The sequence below is a fragment of the Vombatus ursinus genome, unplaced genomic scaffold, assembly GCF_900497805.2.
Source record: "Vombatus ursinus unplaced genomic scaffold, bare-nosed wombat genome assembly UNPS02012602.1, whole genome shotgun sequence".
Classification (NCBI taxonomy): Eukaryota; Metazoa; Chordata; class Mammalia; order Diprotodontia; family Vombatidae; genus Vombatus; species Vombatus ursinus.
This window is the reverse complement of record NW_020952380.1, coordinates 2,674,986-2,697,521: the sequence shown is the minus strand read 5'-3', so window position 1 is coordinate 2,697,521 and position 22,536 is coordinate 2,674,986. Positions and strand designations below refer to the sequence as shown.

At 38.0% G+C, this 22,536-nt stretch overlaps 1 protein-coding gene across 1 annotated transcript in view; it reads left to right on the top strand.

Annotated features, from left to right (window-relative positions):
* The window catches only part of PPP1R14C (protein phosphatase 1 regulatory inhibitor subunit 14C), a 111,101-nt gene that overhangs the window by 26,812 nt on the left and 61,753 nt on the right, over positions 1–22,536 (top strand). The gene's annotated exons all lie outside the window — the stretch shown is intronic.

Here is a 22,536-nt window from a genome sequence, read left to right as displayed (position 1 = left end):
CCCTCTCTCTCTCTCTCTCTCTCTCTCTCTCTCTCTCTCTCTCTCTCTCTCTCTCTCAACTCTGCAATGTGATAGCACTTATTGTCCCAGAATCACAGAGTTTAGGGCTGCAAAGGACCCCTGTACCTTTTATATGTCGCCTATCAGACACAACTTTGAATTGTAGTTATTTGTGCAACCTGATCATCTCAATATATTGTAATCTTAAAGGAAGGGACAAGGGAATAAGCACCAATGTAGTGCGTACTATGTGCCAGGCGCTGTGTTAAATGTTTTACAAATGGTAAATTTCTAGTAATGATAAGTACAAATTCTGTCACTGGGTATACTGGTGGAGGTTTCTGAATTTATATCAGTGAATCAAGAGTATACTTTGATAACCTGGGTGGCAACTGGTAATGAATCTCCTTTTCTAATGGCACAGGAGGCTTTGCTAAGAATTATAGGATTGTAAATTTGGAATTGGAGGGGACCATGGAGGCCATCTGGTCCAACCTTCTCATTTTAAAGTTGAGACTTTTGTTGTTCAATTGTTTTTCAGTCATGTCCGATTCTTTGGGACCCTATTTGGCAAAGATACTAGAGTGGTTTGCCATTTCTTTCTCCAGTTCACTTTACAGATGAGATAACTGAGGCTTTAGCGACTTGCTCAGAGTCACATAGCTAGCAAGTGTCTTAGGCTAGATTTGAATTCAGGTCTTCCTGACTCCAAGCCTGGTGCTTTATGCACTGTGCCACCTAGCTGCCATTAAGTTGAGACTAGACTATGATAAACTGGGTATATGACTTATGGGAAATCTCTTTAGTAGGATATGATTTGGATAGAATTTTGAAGCTTAAAAAAATTTAAGCTCAAAGCTTTTTCAAGATCAGATTCTTCTTTAAGCTTGGTAATTTTGCACTTGAAAGATTTCTGTAACCTACAGTAGAAATGTACAAATCAGTGAGATACTCCTGAGCAGGTTTCTCAAGGCATTTCTGAATGTAGTGAGATTGTTTTGACAGTTTGATATGTGGTGTTTTTAGAAATTCAGGATGTGGGGGCTTAGGTAAGTCTTTAGAAGCCTTGTGGCATGTGCTTTCTCTGCTCAGATGCTGGCTCATTTTATGAGGTCTAACAATGTGTCTGGGTGGTAATTATACAACAGTGTTTCTTTCTAAATGTGTATAGTTTAAGGCTGACTTTCTGCTAGATGGTGAAACAAAACCTAGATGTTATGCTTCTGTCCTAGTTTGGATAATGGGAAGGAAAAGAAAGGGAAGGGGAAGGGAATAAGAATTTATTTAGCACCAACTATATACCAGGCACCTTGCTAAGTGCCTTCTTACAAATATTATCTCCCAACAATGTCGGGTGTTATTATTATTCCTATTTCACAGCTGAGGAAACTGAAGCCAACAGAAGTTAAGTGACTTGCCCAGTGTCACGAAACTAGTAAGTGACAAAGGCTGGATTTGAACTTAGGTCTTCCATACTCCAGACCCAGCTGACTCTATGCCTTCTGACTTCTATTACCAGCACTCCTGGGTATTTGATACAAACCATTTTTCCTTTTCTTATTTACTGGTTGCAGAGTTTCTTGGGTGCTTTGATTTTGTTTCTTTCTGGTAACAAGACCCATTGCTTGCTGAATCTCAATCAGAAACTATTGGCATCCAAATCTCTGTATCATAGGCAATGAAGTAAGCAGCAAGGTGGTAAGGGGAATGCTGAACTTAGCATCAGGAAGACCTGAATTTAAATGCAGTCTCAGATACTTGCTACCTGTCTGATGCTGGACAAGTCACTTGATCTCTGTCTGCCTCAGGTTCCTCATCTGTAAAATAGGGATAATAACAGTACCTACTTTCCAGAATTGTTGTGATGATTAAATGAAATAATAATTGCAATGTATTTTATAAATATTAAATTATTATCTAAGCTATTGTTATTTTTATTAATTATAGGTAGTTCAGAGTAGTATTTAAATGATGGGTCCTTGGGTTTTCCTGTTGCCTGATTCTTTTTTACTTTATTCCTTGACTTATGGGCTACTTTTAGAGTTCTCTTGGTGGTTAAGAAAAGGGAAAGAGAGAAACTTCTTCCTTTATGCTCTTATCAGTCTGGACCTTAGTGTATGGAGATGACTTTGATGTTTGTCACCAATGCTAAGTGGAATTCTGCCTAGAAAACCTCTCTGGCAGATTGGTCATACTTAGACATTTCTTCAGGATTCTCCTAGGTCCTTTCACAGATAATTTGCCCTCAAAGTGCCCTTTTTTCTCTCATCCATGCCTGAATTTCGTCATTGGTGAAGGGCAATCCCTACAGGGATTGTGGGGAAAATTTCTCTTCTAATGAACCTCCATTACTGTTGTATAGCTTAAAGTCTTAGAGCATTGACTGGGGCATTGAGAGGTTAGTTGACTTGCCCATTGTTACACAGCAGATATGTAAAAGAGAGGGATTTGAACCCAATTTTTCCTGTCTCTGAGGCTGACTCTGCTTCTGCCATACCACATTGCCTCTCCCTTGGAATTTTCCTTGCTAAAAGCTCAGTAACTGATCCTTCTTCCCAGCTTGATAGCTATCCTTTTGCTAGGTAGCCCACACTTCCTGAGTGCATACACTTCAGGAAACTTTTTCCTTAATTGTAGCTCATAGGGAAGAAAAAATTATATTTATGTTTAAAATGTAATTAAAACAAATATACCAATTTAAAAAGGTGTCAATATTCATTATGATAAGGCTTTTTTTTTTTTTGGTTGGGACATGTTGGGAATTCCCCATTGAGGAGACTCCCTCTATTAGTACAAGTTGGCAACTGTTTGCATTTATAGTTTTAGGGAGTTGGTTAGAGAGACAAAATACCTCATAGAGGTTGTGACACACCCAGAATTATACGCTTCAGAGATGGGATTTGAAATCAGGTTGTCCTGACTTCCTGGAAGGTTCTCTATCCACTATGGCTCACTGCTTCTCAGTACAAATAATAATATTAAAAAAGTCCCAGACTTATTTTAAAAAAATATACTTGAAATTCCTTTTGTTGTTGTTGTTATAGGACAGTTTCATGTGAAGGGAGTTTGATTCTATTTCAGATGATTCTTTTAGAGGTTCCTAGATTCCCATTCTTAAACAGACACCTTAGGAGGCAGATAGTATTTTTACCATTTGGGGGGCCTACAATGATTCCTAGGAATAAGGCTCACTATTATTTAACGAGCTCTAAATCATGGGAACTATTTTTACTTCAGACTTCTTATTCTTGGAGGAAGGGGCCATGGATGTATCTTTATTATTTACAAGGATGTCCAGGTCTGGCTGAAATGGAATTGATGTGAATAGGAAGTTTGAAACGAACAAGAGAAGGGATGTGACAGTTGTGAAAAAAAAAATAAAAGAAGAGGAGGGATATGACAGTTGTGAATAGAGGCCCTGTAGGGAAGTGGGATGGTCAAGATTTAACCTATAAACCAAGTTCAGATTTGAGCAGAGACGTCACCATTTTTATATCATCAAATGCTTGAGGACTTTTTCAACTTCTTCGACTTTCGCTTTCTTGTGAACTTGGCATCTTGATACTTGGTGAGTAAATTTTCCTTTATTCCCGACTTCATTGTCTGTTTTCTTCTTTTACATCACAGAGATCTTTTGTCTTTTCCTTAATGTGTTCCTTTCCTTTCCTCTGTCTAGATCTCTTTCGCTTAACACCCTATTTCACTCTTTGTATTATATATACATATACACATGTATCAATGTATATTTGTGTGTATATATGTATGTATACATGTGTGCGTGTGCATGTGTGTGTGTGTGTGTATGTGTGTGTGTAAATATCAATTGTACCTAGAACTCTGGGGCACAAATATTTGGGGCTTGGATCTGCAATTTTACCACCGAATGGAACTCTCTCTGAAAATGCAGGTCAGCAACTCCTCTCAGCATTTTGGAGGTACCTAAACTCTGATTTAATTTGTATAGGGGATTTCCAGTGAGGAAACTCCCTCTCCCAATGCACACTGGTACTTTCTCTACAACATATAGAGAACTGCATAGAGTATTGAGACATTAAATGACTTGCTGGTGGTCACAACTAATATGTATCCAAGGCAGAAATTGAACATAGGTCTTCCTGACTCCTAGGCTGGCTCCCTAGCCACTATTTCATGCTGCCTCTTGACATAAACATCAATATCTATTAAAAATAACCCACTGGATAAGAGCCCTTCTGGGGTCCCAGTTAAATAGAGTAGGATTGGCAGGACCCTTTAAAATGACAAATTGGTTCAGGTAGCCTGTCCCGGTGAAGCATGCAGAGAACTGGCCATGACTCAAAGTAATTCATTTGTAACTCTCTCATCTTCAAAAATGATCCTCAAATTTTATTTACTTTTTAAAGTCTGACTGGGTCCTACCCCACATTTAGTGGTATCACCCATTTCCCTTATTTGCATTCATACCACTTTCTATTATCTCAAAATCATTAGAGTGAGAGCAAACGTATCAAAGTAAATTTGTTAATTCTTTTCTCCTTCCCAGTGATCATTTTGGTATGGGTCTTTTCTGGAAATTTGGGACTAATTTATTAAGCTCTAGGTTGTAGAGTTAGGAGGAATAAGGAAAGGATTCTTTGTTACCACGCAGACTCAGATCAAAAACAACCAGGATCTCTTTCCTGGTGAGCTGAGCTGGTTCTCCAGGGGCCCTCTAGGTTGTCTCTGCTAGGTTACTCCAGAGTAGTTCCCTAGGGCACACTATAATAGCAGATCCTTAGAGTCTGGTCCAATCCCTGAGGCTTCACTAAGTGGAGGGGGGATGGGAAGGAGAGTCCTTTACAAAGTGTATTTTATCTGGTTTTCATAGAGCTATCTACACATACAGTGTTAATACTGTTTCTTTTCACTTAGTATCCTTTTCCTGACTGCTTACTCAGTATCCTTGGGGTAGTGTTTGTCTATATGACTTTTCTGTTCTGTTTGAACTCTAATATTCTATAATTCTACAAGGCATAGCATAACCATGTGGTAGATTTACATTTAATCAGTGCAGCTTCATGGTACTATTGGGAAAATTGGCTCTGGAGTCAGAGGAAGGAAGGAAGGAAACAAGCATATATTAAGTTCCCACTACGTACCAGGAACCGTGCTAAGCAAATTTTGAGCAAAGTTAAAGGCACTTATGGTCAACTAGGTGGCTCAGTGGATAGAGTACCAGGTCTGGAGTCAGGAAGACCTGAGTTCAGTTCTGGCCTCCGACACTGGTACTAGCTGTGTAACCCTGTTTGCCTCAGTTTCCTCATCTATAAAATGAACTGGAGAAGGAAATGAAAAACCATTCCAGTATCTTTGCCAAGAAAACCCCAAAAGTGGTTATGAAGAGTTGGGCATAATTGAAACAGCTGAACAAAAATAACAAAAAGCATTTTAGTCTAAGCAACAAACACTTTGCAAATATGACCTCATCTGATCCTCACAACAACCCCAGGAAGTAGGTGTTATTATTATCCCCATTTTACAGTTGTGGAAACTCAGACAGGCAGAGGTTAAGCGATTTTTCCGAGGTCACACAGCTAGGAGGTGTCTAAGGCCTGAGTTGATTTCAGGGTTTCTGGACTCCAGGTTCAGTAGTCAGCACAGTTCAGCGCTGTGCCACCTAGCTGCCTCTGAACTAAGGTCGGAGGACCTGAATTCAAACCCTCTCTCTGAAGCTTATTACTTGTGTGATATTGGACAAGTGATTTAACCTCCTCAGATCTCAGTTTGTCATCTATAAAATGAGAAGGTTTGAACACATGGTTTCTCTGAGGTCCCTTCTAGCTTTAGTGCGGTGATCCTGTGATCCCTTTTCTCTTAAATCTTGGCTATGTGTTATTAATATGATTTTTTTCACAATAGTACAATTGAAGGGTGTAAGCTTTCAGAGGACTGTTACTGTGTCTGTCTCCTTGTTCAATAACCAATATAGCATGTCATACCAAATGAGATGCTTAAAAATCCTTTTTAATCCATGATGTTGCTCTAAGACTTGATTTACAGTCTCTAACTGCTCAGATTACATGCTGCATTCACCAACATAGGGGAGTCTATGCTGCCTTAACACTGCTTCATCCTTTCTTTATTCCTCTTACCCCCACACTTTCCCTACCAAAAGCTGCCACCAGCACAATTATGTGCTGATTGAACATATCAGGCTAAATTGTGACTTAGAAAAGGCTATTCCTTGGTCTCTTACCTCGTTCATGAACCTTGGTTTGCTAGCCTGACAACATTGGTTGGCACTACATGGTGTTCCTTCCCCCTAGGCCCATAGAAGTTAGCTATCATTTCCCTTATCTGATAAAAGCTGGACTTCTCTGCACATTTTGCAGGATAATAACTGGCTAATATGATAAACTAATCCAAGATCAGTGAAGAGGTTAGAGGAAACCTCTATACCTCAGAGGAATATAGCTATGCTTTGCAACAGTAGCCTCCTGAAGACTGAATTCTCTGCCTCTATGGTGTGACCTTGACAAGTCACTTCAGTGAGGATTTTAGGCTAGGCAGGAAGGAAAATAGGCATTCTAGAAGGCTATGGGGAACATGATTTCTAGCTTTATGGTATCTAGGAAATTGCACTGGGTGGCGGATCCTGAAAGCCAATTCTTTAATCCTTCAATGAATGCTATTGACTTGTAGAACTACTGTAAGTGTCAACCAAATTAATGCTTCTTTTCTCAGATCCAGATATCATGCTATATAATTGCTAATCTCATTCCTTTCTGATGATTAGATAAAGATAAGATGAGTTTTGGTATTTTGCTAGGATGCTTTGTTTTTAAACACCACATTTGAAATACTTAAGAGTGGATTTTCATGAAATCAGTCTTGGTACTCTACCTGGAAATGACATTTGAAGTCATGGAATTTCTTGAGGAGGTTTGGGAAGACTTAAGGGCTTCTAGTAGTACTTAACTGACATAGGAAGTTAGTTTTTCAAACTTCAAAGGTGACCGATTTAATGAGTAACTGAGAAGGAGGGAAGAACAAGTCATGGCCCTCTGGGAAGGGAGCTTATAGGTTGGGTGCTGGAGGTAAAAGTATCCTTTCTAGAAAAAAATGAGATAGATTTAATTCTTATCTTTCTAGTCTAGTTCTGACATGAAGATAGCGAAAAGCCTTTTCCAACTTTTGCTCAGCTTCTAACAATATCTTACCAACCCACTTCCCTTCTGTAGGAAGGGAAGCCTGAAAAGCCTACTTTCCTCAAGATTAGCACCAATTTGAGAGACCAAGGGAGAAGGGAAGAAAAGAGATCATGGCTCAGGGAAGAGTACAGGAATTTGGCAGGGGACTCCATTACAAGTAGGGGACCTTGAACTTCAAAGATTTAGTGAGTTCCGATAAAGTAACTTCAGTACTAGTCCTGACAAGTTTCTCTTTCCCTGGAAGCAATCCTCATAAATTTGACCTTTCCTGAAACCTAATCCCACACATATTGTGTTATTGTCATTGAGTTAAAAGCTTTTATTTGAACTTTGGTGACATAGTAAATCAGTCACTCATGCTTTTGATATTAAATATTTGTCTTGCTTGTAAACTAGCAAAAGTCCATTTTTCTTTTCACAGGTGGAATTTAATGTAGTTGTGTAAAAGTTAAGAGAGATTTCTCTTTCTCTTTCTTTCTTTCTCTCTTTCTTTCTCTCTCTCTCTCTCTCTCTCTCTCTCTTTCTGTATTTGTGTAATGGAAAGAGCCACACAACCATTAATCTACTTCCCTTCTTCAGTAGACATATGATTTCGCTGATGAGGGTATTCCTTTCCCTTGTATGCTGGATTACAATCCGCACCTTCTTAACCTATATGATTTTTTTCCATGTCTTTTCAAAAATCCTCCATACAAAATTCTACTCAATGTTTTGGAAGACTTCATTGGTTTTCCCTATTTAATATCTTAACAGATACAGTATAACACTTGTGTATCAATCTCTTATCCTTTACCTTTGTTACGTGACTGATCCACTTCTGTTTCTAGTCTTAAATGTCATTGATGATGTCTTTACGGTTGATAATCTGCTGCAGTCCATTCACATTTACCATATATCTTTCTATTGAGTCATTTGTAATTTTGAGCCTGTGATTTACCATTATATAATACCGAAAAAAAATGTTGGTTTTGCCAAGTTGGGCTTTTGTGATAACAAGGAGCTTGGTACCATTGAAAGTGCAGCATTTTCCTAAAGAACCCTGAACCCCATCTATCTTCAAACAAGCACGTGTATAAATATGACTAACAATGGGGGTGTATTTCCAGTAGTGTGTTGGTAGAGGGTGAAAGGTTAATGAACAGAACTAGTTACTCCATCTTGGCTGGCCCCTACCTCCTTGGGGGCTGTATTACTTGTTTCTTTATGACTGTAGCTTTCTCTTTAAGCAATATTCGAGTGGGTTCAAGGCAATACCCTGCAAATGGCCTTTCTTTTAAACCTGCTGTAAGAAAATATAATGGAAAAGGAGAAAATGCCTTAGGTGCTACCTCACCTCCATCATACTGTATTGATCTAAGTTTTGGATTCACTTGTCCTTTCTGTACCTTTGGGAGGCTTATAGTGACTATGAATCAATAACATTTCTTTTCTGTCTAGCCGAGAGCCACCATGCTGGGAATATCCCACCACTTATGAAAATCTGCTTCTCCTTTTGCACCTGACTAATCATAGTTACTTACTCAGTTGCCTTTGAGCAGATAAAACATACATAAACAATATATTGGTTAACCCATTTTATTACAGTCCTGTTTTTTCTTTAGGTAGTAGATAAATAAAAATGTAAAATAAAACTTAAAAAAGGCAGAGATAAGATTGGGAATGAACACATACTCTCCTGGGGAGGGAGAGGAAAGAGGGTAGAAAAAGAAATGTAATCACTGTCTTGGCTCCGCAACTCTGCTCTTGTTTCTGTAATAGCCGCTCTCTGCTGATCTTGATCTCTTGTTACCTTGCTCAATTTCCACTGAGGCTGTCGCTGAGGCCCAGTGCCCACTTTCACAGTAAGTGGAGGCCCTCATTTGTGTCTTCCTCCATTTACGTTGGCTGTTGCTGAGGGCATGGTGGGTGGTGGCAGCGGGGTAGGCATGTAGGGCTATGGAGGCAATGGGCATCAGTGGCAGCATGGCCTCCCTCACTTCCTCACATCTTGTCCTCTCTCATGCCTTTTGAAATTATTTCTTCTTGAAAGGCTTCCCTTTCTCTTCTTCTCTTCTTAGGAAATGGGCGGAAAATAAGTCCTCTTTAGGAGCTTAGTAGAGAGACATTGGTTAATTCCTATCTTGTTACCAGATGTGAGTCAGTAGGATTCTATTTTATGTGCATCATGTTCGTGTTTGCCTTTGGTTTGAAATTTTGTCTTTTTTTTTGGTTCCTATTAAAGTTTTTATAAAGGTACAAAACCTTTCTGAAATAGTAAGGAGGAAGAGATTTCAGGAAGTTAGTGATGTTATATGCCCAACACTGTGCTAGCTTCTGTGGGGATAGATGACTATTATGAAATATAAGTTCTCTCTAGAAGCTTACAGTTGTGTTTGGGAGACAGGAGTAGCACTGACTTTGTAGCTATGTAGTAAGTAACTCCACGGTACTGTCAAATGGTTCAATACCAGAAAGAGCTATGGTCTTATCAGTGGAAAGGACATTAGAGAAGATGCATTGCTATCTGCTTTGCTGCTACACCCTAAGAACCCTGGGGCCTTTCAATTTGAATTGTTTTTGAAACCATCGTCTCCTCTATTAGAATCTGAGCTCCTTGAGAGCCAGGACTGTTGTACTTTTCTATTTATAGCCCCAGTGTTTAGCATACTGCTTTGCACAAAATAAGTGCATTATCAGTGAATTAAGATACTGAATCATCACTCAGGTGTTTCAAACATCACATTTTATGGTTTGGATAAATTCCCCAGGAGTTTAGAGATAAGCGAGGTTAATGTGATATATCTATATATTTATATAATGTATAAACATATACACACATATATGCATATGTATATATGTGTATATATATTACATATGTTCAAAGGTATTTACCACCATTAACAATATATGTCCAACAGAATCCAAATGGAAGAGAGATTCTCTGATTCTCTATATAGATAAGGTCCTCCAGATACCCAGTTTAGTAGATGATATTTTGCTGATTGAATCAAGAAGATCTATAATCACTCAAAATAGTATACAACCTATATATTTATATCTCCATATTTGTACCTATACCTTCATCTTTGCTTTCATCTACACCTATACCTTCACCTATATCTCTGTTATCTATCTATATTGATATCTATACATCTAAATAATTTGTTTCACATCTGTATATCTCTTTTTATCTATATCAATAGCTCTATCTGTATCAATAGTTGAATCATTTGTGTGTGTATGTATGCACACATACATCCATGTCCTTTAGTCATTTACACTCAACAATCTGGAAATTCACATTGATTTCTCCTATTGCTGAACTCTTAAGAATTATATGTATATATGTCTCCAATGGATTAGGAGGTGTGTGTGTGTGTGTGTGTGTGTACATATATATATATCCAATGGTTTTGTGATATTCATCATTATCAAGGCATTCCTTCCATTGATGCAGATCATGTCCTCTACATCCTTGCCCATCCTGTGCAACTCTCATTCATATTCTCCCATAAATTATAGGGGGCCCTTTTAATGTTCTTGGGGACCTTTCCCTTACAGTCTTTTAACACTGAGTGGATACTAATGGTGAACAGTCATTTTTCACCTATACTCTTATTGGCCCATTTTTCTAAGTCATAAATATCTCTAATAGTACCCATTTTCTCCTGTGTAATTCCTTGTTTGTAATATATTACATGCTACTTATACCTTCTGCACCCTTATTCATTGCTCTTTGGGTAATCCTTTACTTCAATTCTATTATATTGTGAGCTCCTTGAGGTCAGGGATTTCCTTTTGCCTTTCTTTGTATCCTCAGTGCTTAGCACAGTGTCAGACACATAGTAGATATTGAATGTTTATTGACTTGAAACCATACAACATTACTGAAAGAATATTGGGATTAAAAAGATGGACCTTTGTTTTAGATAGAAGCCTGGAGTCATTGAAAGGACTGTGCAGTTTCCAAATCTTCCTGTTCCCAATCTCCTTGTTTACTTTTCAATCAATGTTATTTGCAGTGTCAGTCCCAAAGTTATGTAATATATACACAGATAGGCATTTATAGCTATCTATCTATCTATTTATCTATCTATCAATCTATCTATGACTGATACTACACACACACAGACACACACAGAAACGTACACACATGTATGTGTGTATATATACATAAACACACATATGTCCATACAGTTGTCCATCCAACTCCATAGCATAATCTGGATAATAGACACTCTTCATCCACTGAGTTGTTTAGTTTTTTAAACTGTGAAGATAGTCAAGTAGAATGATTTTGATGAACTATATACCTGCTTGATAAAATAAGCACAATTTCACCTACTAACTTGGGTGTTTGGAGAACCTCATAAACTCTGGGTAATCTCTCTTCCACTTGGAATCTGTTAGACTTCCTCCAAAACATTGGCAAATATTTCTGAACATGTCTCTCTGATTTAATATTCATTGGAAGTTAAGGAAGCCTGCTCACATATCATCCTGTTTTCAGATTATTGGGCACTGATTGAAGGGATGTATTTCTTATTCCTTGCCATTCATCTCATAAAAGTAAACTATTATGTCACAAAGGAGATGCAGAAAAAAAGAGGGGATGATGCAGTGAAAACTTAGCATTCCTACTTGAAAATCAACTCAACCTATGCATTCTAGTTATGGTGGGTCCAAAGTGTCATCTCTGTACTAACAGCACATAAGTACCATTATCTCAGGGAGTGGAGGAAAATGTAGAAACTCTGCTGAACTCTCTTCAGGAAATTAATATTTTTTTTCAGGTCTCATACCTGAATTTAGTAGGGATTTATCTTGCAGAAAGAAATTTAAGAATAACTGTTTTTGGAAATAGAATTAGTTATCACAGGACCATAGGATTTAGAGCTGAAAGTTTCACTTTTTAGGTGAAAAAATAGAAGATTAGGAATGGAAGGTAGAACTTACCTACCCACTTTTACACAGGAAGTAGTGCACTTGATATTCACAGTCATGTCTTCTGATGACTAATCCAATGTACTCTTTTTTTTTTTTAAGGCAATTGGGGTTAAGTGACTTGCTCAGGGTCACGCAGCTAGAAAGTGTCAAGTGTTTGGTCTGAGGCTGGATTTGAACTCAGGTCCTCCTGACTTCAGGGCTGGTGCTCTATCCACTGCGCCACCTAGCTGCCCCATCCAATATGCTCTTTACTACCTATATTGCTTCTATACACTTTGAATGCAATGGACTATGGACCCAACAAAGGTGGTCCCTCAGAATTCATACTTGGGGAAGAGGAAAATAAATTGCTTGTTGCTCATTTTATGGGAACATGGGGTATGTAGGCGGAGGGTTGCTGCTACAGGATACCTGGCAATCAGATTGCACTGTCAGCAGCAACAAGCTGAGTGGCCCAATTACTGAGGGGAAAACCCAACCTTCTTCTATATTTCTGCCTAAGGCTAAGTATCCTTTAACACTAAGGTACCTCCTCCCTCCTCCACAATGGCTGACCCATATAACAACATTTAACTCATTAGTTTGAGTTGTTATGCCCTGGTACCTTACTAAGTTATGTTGGGCACTCTTTCTGCCATTTCTATGCTTCAATTTCTTCCCCTCTAAAATAAGATTGTAGGGCAAAATGATCTCTAAGATCCCTTATAGCTCTAAATCCTATGGTCCTGCAATAACTAATTCCATTTCCGCAGCTAAATCTGCTCTCTGACCTTTATTATCTAAGAGGATGTGCTTCATTAAGGATGATGGTGGTAGTGGTAGTGATTTTCCAGTCTATTTCTGCTTTGGAATGCAGACTTCCCTCACAGGAGGGAATCACAAATTAAACTTATTTAACTGGTATTACTTAAAACTCCTCTCAGGTGGGGAGATATGAAAGAGATTTTGAAAGTGTATTGAATGTATTTTAAAAGTTCCAAGTATCCAATATTTAATGGATATTTGAAGATTTACTTTTTTCTCTCTTCTCCTACCCCTCACTCTATTTCCTCTGTTACCCCATTTCACATGTAGAGATCTCAGAAAAGGTATCTTATACATCTTGGTTATCTCTGTTATCTTAGTAATGAAAAATGTCATACACAGAATCATAGAGTTTGCAACATGGGATCAATCTTGGAAATCATTTCGTTCAACCCCTTCATTTTCCAAATGAGAAAGGAACCCAAAATCTAGTGAAAGAAGTGACGTTCTCTAATTCACATAGCTAATTATGAGTCTGGTTTTCTTGTTTTTTTTTTTTTTTTTAAAGAAACAAAAAATGATTCGTCTTTGATTCTAACTCTTGCTGTACTTCTGGCTGGTACATCAGGTACACAATAATACACACTGAGGTCACGTTTCAGGAAATTATGCTATATACATGTCAGAAACATGGTATTGGGACATTTTTTCCCCTGGTCATTTGTTAAGGCATTATTTAAACATATGTTAGAAGAGATATTTAAACTTTCTGTTTCTGGTTGTTTTGTTTTGTTTTTTTTTTTTTTGGCTCTAGAAGATTTACTTTCTTGCTATTTCCCTTAAATCTAATTGAAATAAAATAATATGCATTCCAGGGTAATCCATATGAAGTCTTGCTAGTTTTCCTGTTATATGCCTACTTGTATTGCTGTAAGATTTAGAGCCAAATGTAATTTTTTAAGATCATTGAGATGAGTCCTACTCCTTTTACAGAAAGGAAATCGAGGCCCAGAAAAATTAAGAGACTTGCTGAAAGTCATATAGGCAGTAAGCTGCAGAGTCAGAAACTGAATCTTGGTAATCTGACTCCAGAGGGAGTTAGGTGGCTCTGTGGATAGAGCTAGAGAAGTCAGGAAGACCTGAATTCAAATCTGACCTCATACCTTTAGTAGCTATGATCCTGGCAAAGTCACTTCAACCTGTTTTCCTCCATTTCCTCATCTGTAAAATGAGCTGGAGAAGGAAATGGTAAACCACTCCAGTATCTTTGCCAAGAAAACCCCAAATGGGATCACAAAGAATTGGACACAACTGAAAAATGACTGAACAATGGATCTGACTTCAGAGTTCTTCCCCACTACACCTTACTTCCTTTAATGCTTTTGGGGTTGAACAGAAACAAGTTATAGTCTTTAGTTTGGGACGGCTGCATATAGAAATTTTGAAGTAGAAATACCTCAAACAGGCCACTTAATTAGATTTAACCACTTTTTCCCACACTTTTTTTTTTGCCTAGAAATTATAGCCCATTTTCAGCAATATACAGGTATGTAATACAAAGACAGACAAAGCACAGTGGTCAATGTAAAACTATAGGTGCCCATTTAAAGTCATTGTCATTAACAAACATTTATTAAGTGCTGACTGTGTTCAGAGCATTATACTATGTGCTGAAAGAGTTAAAACCTTTTTCCTTTCTTTTTAACATTTATTTAGTATTTTATTTTCCCCCAGTTGCATGTATAAAACAATTTTTAACATTCGTTTAAGAATTTTGAGTTCCAAATTTTCTCCCTTCCTTCCCCTCCCCTCATTGAGAAGGCAAGCAATTCAATATAGATTACACATGTGTAGTCATGCAAAACATTTCCATAACAGTCTTGTTGTGAAAGAAAACATAAACCAAAAAAAATTGCCTCAAGAAAAATAAGGAAAGTAAAAAAAAAGCATGCTTCAATCTGTATTCAGACACTAACAGTTCTTTCTCTGGGGATGGATAGCATTTTTCATCATAAATCCTTCAGAGTTGTCTTGGATCATTGTATTGCTGAGGATAGCTAAGTCATTCACAGTTGATCATCTTATGATAATATATAACATAATAATAATATCTTATAATACAGCAATATAATATCATATGATATAATATGTACTCAGAACATTTCACTTTGCAGCAGCTCATGTAAATCTTGCCTGGTTTTTCTGAGAGCATCCTGCTCATCATTTCTTATAGCACAATAGTATTCCATCATAATCACATACCGTAATTTGTGCAGCCATTCCCCATTTGATGGACATCCCCTCCATTTCCAATTTGCTACCAGAAAAGAGCTGCTATCGATATTTTTGATTTTTTTATCTCTTTTTTGGGTTACAGACCTCTATAGACCTAAGAGTTAAAAACTTAAGATAAACATTTGGTCTTTGGTGCTTATGGAACTTAAACTCAGTGGCAGAAGAAGATACAAAGGGCAAGCTGTGATGAACAATATTTCATGATAATGGCATTAGAAAGTTTCACCACAAAGTTCTCTGTGAAATTTGGTGGGAAACCAGTCATTGCCAACCAGGGGATCAAGGAAGGCTTACTGGAGGAGGTGGTATTTGAGCTAGGCTTTGAAGGATGGATAGGTTTTTAATAGGTGAGGATCGGAAGGGCATAGAGTAGTCCAAACAAAGATATGGAGGTCTCAAGGTTATGAACATAGGGAACTGGATGAATCATAATGCTACAGACATAAATAGCAATATTAGAAGAAGGGGGCAGGAACAAATTTAAGGAGAAATAGAATGAGCTTCTTAGGAATGTACTTTCGGATTTTGTGATTGCACCATACCTTTTGTGGTTAGTTTGGCACATTAGAGTGTTCATATTTCAAAGGGGGAGATTTTGCATATGTACATTAATTTTTTTTCATGGTTCATTGAAGTCGCACCCCCACCCCCCAACTCATGGAAATGGAGACATAACCTGTAGCTGATAATTGTCTACATAGTTATTTCAGTTACAACAAACTTTGGAGCCTTTATCATACCAGACACTGTGTAGATGTTGAGAGATTTAGGGATAGAGATGGAGACTGGTCCCGTGATTTCATTGTTATAGGGTGAGGGGAATTTTCCCAACAATGCGGGTTGGCGCCTTCTTAGAGGGTTGCCTAGAGCAGTCATGTCAAACTCAAGTAGAAATGATACTCAGGAAGCTACAAAATAAGATGAACTATGTTGTATTATATTTTAATTTATTTTGTTAAACATTTTCCAATGACATTTTTAATTGGTTCCTTTTGCGTTTTGGGACCTGCTTTCTAACAAGGAGATTTGACACCTCTGTCGTAGAGCAGAGAGGTTAAGTAATTTGTCTAGGGTGTCACAGCCAGTACCTATCAGAGGCAAGACTGGAATCCAGGTCTTTCTGGCTTCAAGGGCAGCTCTATTCACCACACCATACTGTCTCTTACTGAAAGAGATAAGATGACTAAAACCCTTTCTTTTCCTTAAAAGAGCCTGTGTTCTAGTAGAAGTAAGAAATGCACACAGCCATAATAGAAAAAATAATAAGTATATATAATATAAAGTAAAATTATAATATAATAAGTATATATAAGCACGCTGTGAAGTGTTGTGAGTTTTTTGGAAGGGAGATCATTTCCAGATTGGTAGATGATGGTCAAAGAAATCTTTTCTGGAGGAAGTGTGACATTTGAGCTGGGTTTTGAAGGACTGGTAAGATTTCAACAAACAGGAACGAGGGAAGGAATATTACAGGTCGAAGGAAAGATATGGGAAAGGCGAGAATAGGAAAAATGTATCTCATATATAAAGACCAGCAGGGTGAGTTAGTTAATACTAGAAAAGTAGGTAACAGCCAGATTGTGGAGAACCTTAGATCCCAGACTGTGGAATTTATATTTGATTCGGTCATGACGTTTAGCCATTGGAGATTTTTTAGTGATGAAGAGATGTGACCAGAGCCCTGGCAACTGTGTGTAGGATGTTTTGGTGAGGGGAGACACTGGATGCAGACAGTTCAATTAGGAGGTTGTTGAACTGGGCCAGATGACAACTGATAAAGGTCTGAATGAGGGCAGCAATGGTTGTCAGAATGAAAAAGAGGGAAAGGACAGGTTAGAGACTGGTGATCTGGATTTGATGACAAAGTGGATATGAAAATGAGAGTAAGGAAAAGGAGAAGTCAAAGAAGACTCAAAGTTTTTGAGCCTGGGTGACTGGAAGAATGGTTAACAAAAAGAATTAAGTCAGGAGGATGAAGAGTTTTTTGGGAAATGATGATTTCAGTTTTGGACATCTAAATATATACCTTAGTCAGAATCAGAGATCTAGTGAACAAGAGTTGGTATAGACTTTTAGGCATGAGAAAATAGAACAGAATTAAAAAGAAAATGAAAGCAGTAGAAGGGAAATGTAAATAGATTTCATTCCCTTTTATCGTAAAAATTGGGGACAAGAAAATTATTCTCCTAAAAGTTTTAAGTAGATGTTTATATTAAAACCTGCATCTTTCTGTAGAACATGGACATTAATGGACGTTACTGAGCTTGGATGTTGTTAGGTTTTTTCTTTTTTATTAAGGCAAGTTAAATATAGGAGGCCTTAATGAGTTAGGTAAAAGCTCATGATTACTTAGCCTTTTATAGACATGTGGTTTTAAATTTAATTTTACATTATTTTCAGTTTTTAGGGGCAATCAAATGACTTTTGTTCTGTAGCTGCTGTTCTTGGTTCAAAGTTGTTTTTCTTTCTTTTTTTTTTTTAAGTGACTTGCCCAGGGTCACACAGCTAGTAAGCATCAAGTGTCTGAGGCTGGATTTGAACTCAGGTCCTCCGGACTCCAAGGCCAGAGCTCAAAGTTATTTTTCTAATATGAAATTTTCTGATAGTCCTTTTGTGACTTTTGAGGTAAGACGCAGTCAGAGAAACAAACTATGCAAAAATTGTACCTGTAGATGTGTGCTTTGCTTGTTTTCTCACACATAAACCCATTCAGAGGATAATAAGTGAATGGTTATTCAGTAACTTCGTGGTGACTAATTTATGGGGATAACAATGTACTTGTGCCCAGTTGAAGCCAGGGATTCTATGTCATTGTATTTAACTAAGCAAAGCAAGCAATGGATAGTGTATGTTGCTGCTAGGAGTTATTGATGGAGGAGAGGCTAAGAATGTGGCCTGTGACATTTTGGAGCAGAGACAGCACTTAACCCTGAAGCAGGAGGTACAGTGGAAAGAATATTGTCTTAGGAGTAAGAGGACTTGGGCTGAGCTCCTGCCCCTGAAGCTTACTGACTCTGTATCCACAGACAAATTGCTTAAATTTTGTGGGTCTCAGTTTCCTCACCTGTAAAAATAAGGGTGTTGGGCTAGCTGGCCTTTGAGGGTCCTTTCAGCTCTAGGTCTATGATCCTGTGAAGGCTGGATTTTGAATTGGGAAGACCGAGGCCTTCTGCTTCAGCCAGAAGGTAGCTGTTTGACTCTGGGAAGGGTCATAGGATCATAGACCTAGAGACCTAGTTCAGCTCCCTCATTTTAAAAGCAAGGCTAAGACCCAGAGAAGTCAAATAACCCGCCCAGTGTCATATAGTTACTAAGTGTCTGTTTGTTGTTAGGTTGTTTTCGACTCTTCTTTACTCAGTGTGGGGTGTTATTGGCAGAGATACTGGAGTGGTTCACAACTTCCTTCTCCAGCTCATTTAATAGCTGAGGAAACAGGCAAACAGGGTCAAGTGGCTTGCCCAGGGTCACACAGCTAGTAAGTGTCTGAGGTCACATTTGAATTCATACCTTCCTGACTCCAGGCCTGGCACTCTATCCCACTGTACCACCTAATTGCCCTATTGTCAGAGGTAGGTAGGATTTGAACTCTAGTCCTCTGACTCTATAGCTAGTGCTTTCAACTCTTGAAGCCTCAGTTTCCTAATCTGTAAAAGGGTAATAATAATAGCACTTACCTCATAGGCTTGTCATGAGGTTTATATGAGGAACGTGAGAAGCACTTTGCAAACATTAAAGCCCTATTCACATGTGAGTTGTGAGTTGTTTGTTTTTGTCTGTTTTTTAGTCTGCACTTGAAATTTCATCAGTGTAGAGAAATCCCGATGAGGAATTTCCCTCTACTAATGCAAGTCTAAAATTATTCTGCATATTTTAGTCTTTGAAGACTTGTCTGGGTCACTGAAAGTTCAGGATGCTACAACTAATAATGTGTCTAAGGATAGAATCTCCTATGTGAGTGATCAGGATGATAATTCTTGAGATCCATTTCTCCCAGATGCCTTTTCTCATTACCTAACATACTCCCCTGGCATGGGAGAACCAATTCTGGCCTGAGGGAGGAGGCCAGTGCCATCTCCAACCTTCTTTAGCTGTGCCTTAGGGTTCTTCTTCAAATGATCTATTGTGGATTTCTGTTGAGGTCCTCATCAAGCTAGAAAAGGATTAGATCTGCCTCTCTTTTTGGAAAGTTCCTCTACCTTTTATTAAATGGGTGTATTATTTTAATTTTCACTCTGGTAGAGTGTTACTTGCCTTTTACATTAGTCATTTGGCATACATTCTGCTGGAATGTAGACTTGAGGGAAGAGATGTTTTTCACTTTGTATCCCCAGCACTTAACACAGTATTGGGCACATAGCTGATAAATACTTGTTGTTTGATACATAGATGGAGGAAAGCATGGAAATCACATGTTTTTCCTTGGCTGGGCAAACATGGTAACATAGTGTAATTATATAGATACTAGCCTCTTTTATCTCTTAATTTTTGATAGTGTATTCATACTCAATACACTTGTTACTTTATTATCACTTCTTACTTTCAGGTATGGGGACTTTAAACTTGTTACTGGATCTTCTTCCCTCTTGGAGAGGTACTGACAATACCTGAGTTGATGAGTATTTAGTTTGGGATTGGTTTAGGACAAAACCATTGCTACATTTATGTCTACTCATTGGCCTTGCATGCTAGCAGAGCTCATTTGCCATCTGTTCAGCCTAGTTTGCCACAGGGCAGAACAGTATCGAAAGTAAACCTTAGTAGAAACTGATGTAACCACATTGTTATTCCCCAACCCTTTCTCTATCACAGTCTTTAAGGATAGCAGGATAATGTAGAAGAAATGTGGATTGATCTAAGTGCTTCATATAATCTTAAAAGCTTTAGCTAAACCTTGTAGAATGGGCTTGCTGTACACACATATTCTTTCCTTTCCTCAAGAATGTGGGACTTAATAGAAAGACACACGCTCTTCCACTCCCGTCCCCATGACACCTATTGGGTGTTGCTCTTCCTAAAATGATGCTCAAGTTTTGATCCCAGATATCCTGACCTTGTTATACCTACCCTTATAACATCATTAGTATAGTCCTACACATTCCACAATCAACTCATCTCTTGTCCTGGTAATGGTCTTAATTTCACTTATATATTGGAGCCTTAGTTCATGTCCTAGTTGCCTTGGCCTGGTTCCTACTGGTTGAACATTCTTGTAGACCTTTTTGATGATATTCATTAATCTGTCTGAACCTTTACTTCAAGGACCTGTCTCTGTATATAACTGTAATTTTTCTGAGGTAAAATGCTTTTAAAAATTAAGGGGTTAGACATTCTTAAAGATAAACTAGACCTAGGAAAGTCACTTCTAAATCAGAGGTCATTAATTTTTTTTGTGTGTATCATGGACCCTTTTGGCAAACTACTGAAGTTTAGAGGTCCTCCCTTCTCAGAATCAATTGATCAACAAGCACTAAGTGCTTGTTACCTGCCAGTCACTCTAATACATTCTGGGGATACAGAGAAATGGAAAATTATGGTCCTTGCCCTCCAGCAGCTCACATTCTAATAGAGGAAACAAAATGCAAATGAGTATGTATGTACAACTAACTTTTTTTACTTTGGGCAAGTAAGTCACTTACCTCTCTGGGCTTTAGTTTCTTCAACTGTAAATTGAGGGCACTACATTAGATGATTCTTTCCATCTCTAAAATTATATGATTCTTACATTGAACAGAATTTTGTCTTTTGAATCCTTATTAGTTTTCTGCTTTAAAGAGAGAAATAAGAACCTCAACTCTGTAGATACCTTCAGAAAGTATTTAATTTTATAATAAAAGTTGTTTGGATAATCATATGTTTATAGTCCTGAAGATAAACAAGATAACCTTTTATATTATTTTGATCAGTTAAATTATATATCTTTTACATGATAACACTTCAAAAGATCCCAAGGGTCTGAGAATTTAACATTTTAATTCTGACATTATACACTGTTTTACTTAACATTTTAGACAGCAGGAGCCTCTGACCTGAACCTAAGGAAACACTTTTTTGTTGTTGCTCATGTAAACAGTTTTTGTCATGGTGTCAGTAAATAAGAGGTGCTTGTTATTTGGAGCTCTTTTTCCGTCAGCTTGTTGCTTATTGGGATCATGTTACCAGTGGTGAAATGGCACCAGATTTATTGCCTTGTTTGCTCCCTCTGCCTTTCCACAGAACAATGTTATTTACCATGAACTGGACCCTGAGTCAGTATGACTCCCCAGAGACAGACAGAAAACAAAGAATTTGCTTAGTGGCTATACAACACTTACTTCATCGGTTGGAGTGCTATAACTGAGAATAAGATTTCTAGATGAATGAATGAAGAAATAGTTATTAAATCCTTATTTTGTGCCAAGAACTGTGCTTAATGCTAGGATACAAAGACAAAGCAAAGACAGTTTGATCTCCCAAGAAGCTTACATTCTAATGATGGAGACACATTCATACAAGAATGGTGACCAGGAAGGGGTACTTTGGTGTGGGAAATGACAGGGATAGTGAGAGAGATCAAAGGAGAGAAGACTGACATACTCCAATCAGGAGCATAAGTTGTTGAATTGATCATGGTTAATGGCTAATGGTTCCAAAACTGGGCAGGTGGGCAGAGAAGGGCATAAGAATTGGTATCCACAGAGCAGGGAGCACAATAAAAAATGGTGGTTGGACTTTCCTGAAAGAGATGTCTAAGAACTAGAGACAACAATCAAGACAGCAGGATATCAGATTGTGATGTGTCCTCTAGAATGTGTGTCTAAAAACACTAGACACTAGGGTATGGATATTATACATGATGATTATGTATATCTGTATGAGTTGTTTAAATGCTGGCCTCAGGAAGCATAAATAGATATCTCTGAAATCTTGACAATCCCTCTCCAAGGGAGACTTTGATTCCTGCCTGGAAAGAAGGAGGAGAAAGAGCCAATTAGGATGGCTACTATGTTCTGATCTGAGAAAAAGGGAGTACTTAACTATAATTATAGCTATCTGCCCTAAATATTACAAGTCTGGGGAATGATTTTTTTAGGTTCAAGTTTCTTTCCTGGTTGCTGTCTCTTAAAGAAGGGGTACCCCAAGCTGGTATCCAAAGGCTTGAAGCCCTTTCCTATGAAATGCTAGTTAGATAAAAGATAATCATAAATAGCAGCTATTGAATAAAACCATTTACTCAAGCAGATAGCAAACCTAAAGCAGAGAAGTTATACATGTTAGAATACAGCTGAAAATACAGAGTTAATGCTCTTTCCCACTGGGAGTGAAATAATCTCAGCTCAACTAATAGGGAGATATCTCTCTCTCTCTCTCTCTCTCTCTCTCTCTCTCTCTCTCTCTCTCTCTCTTTCTCTCCCCCCTCCCTCTC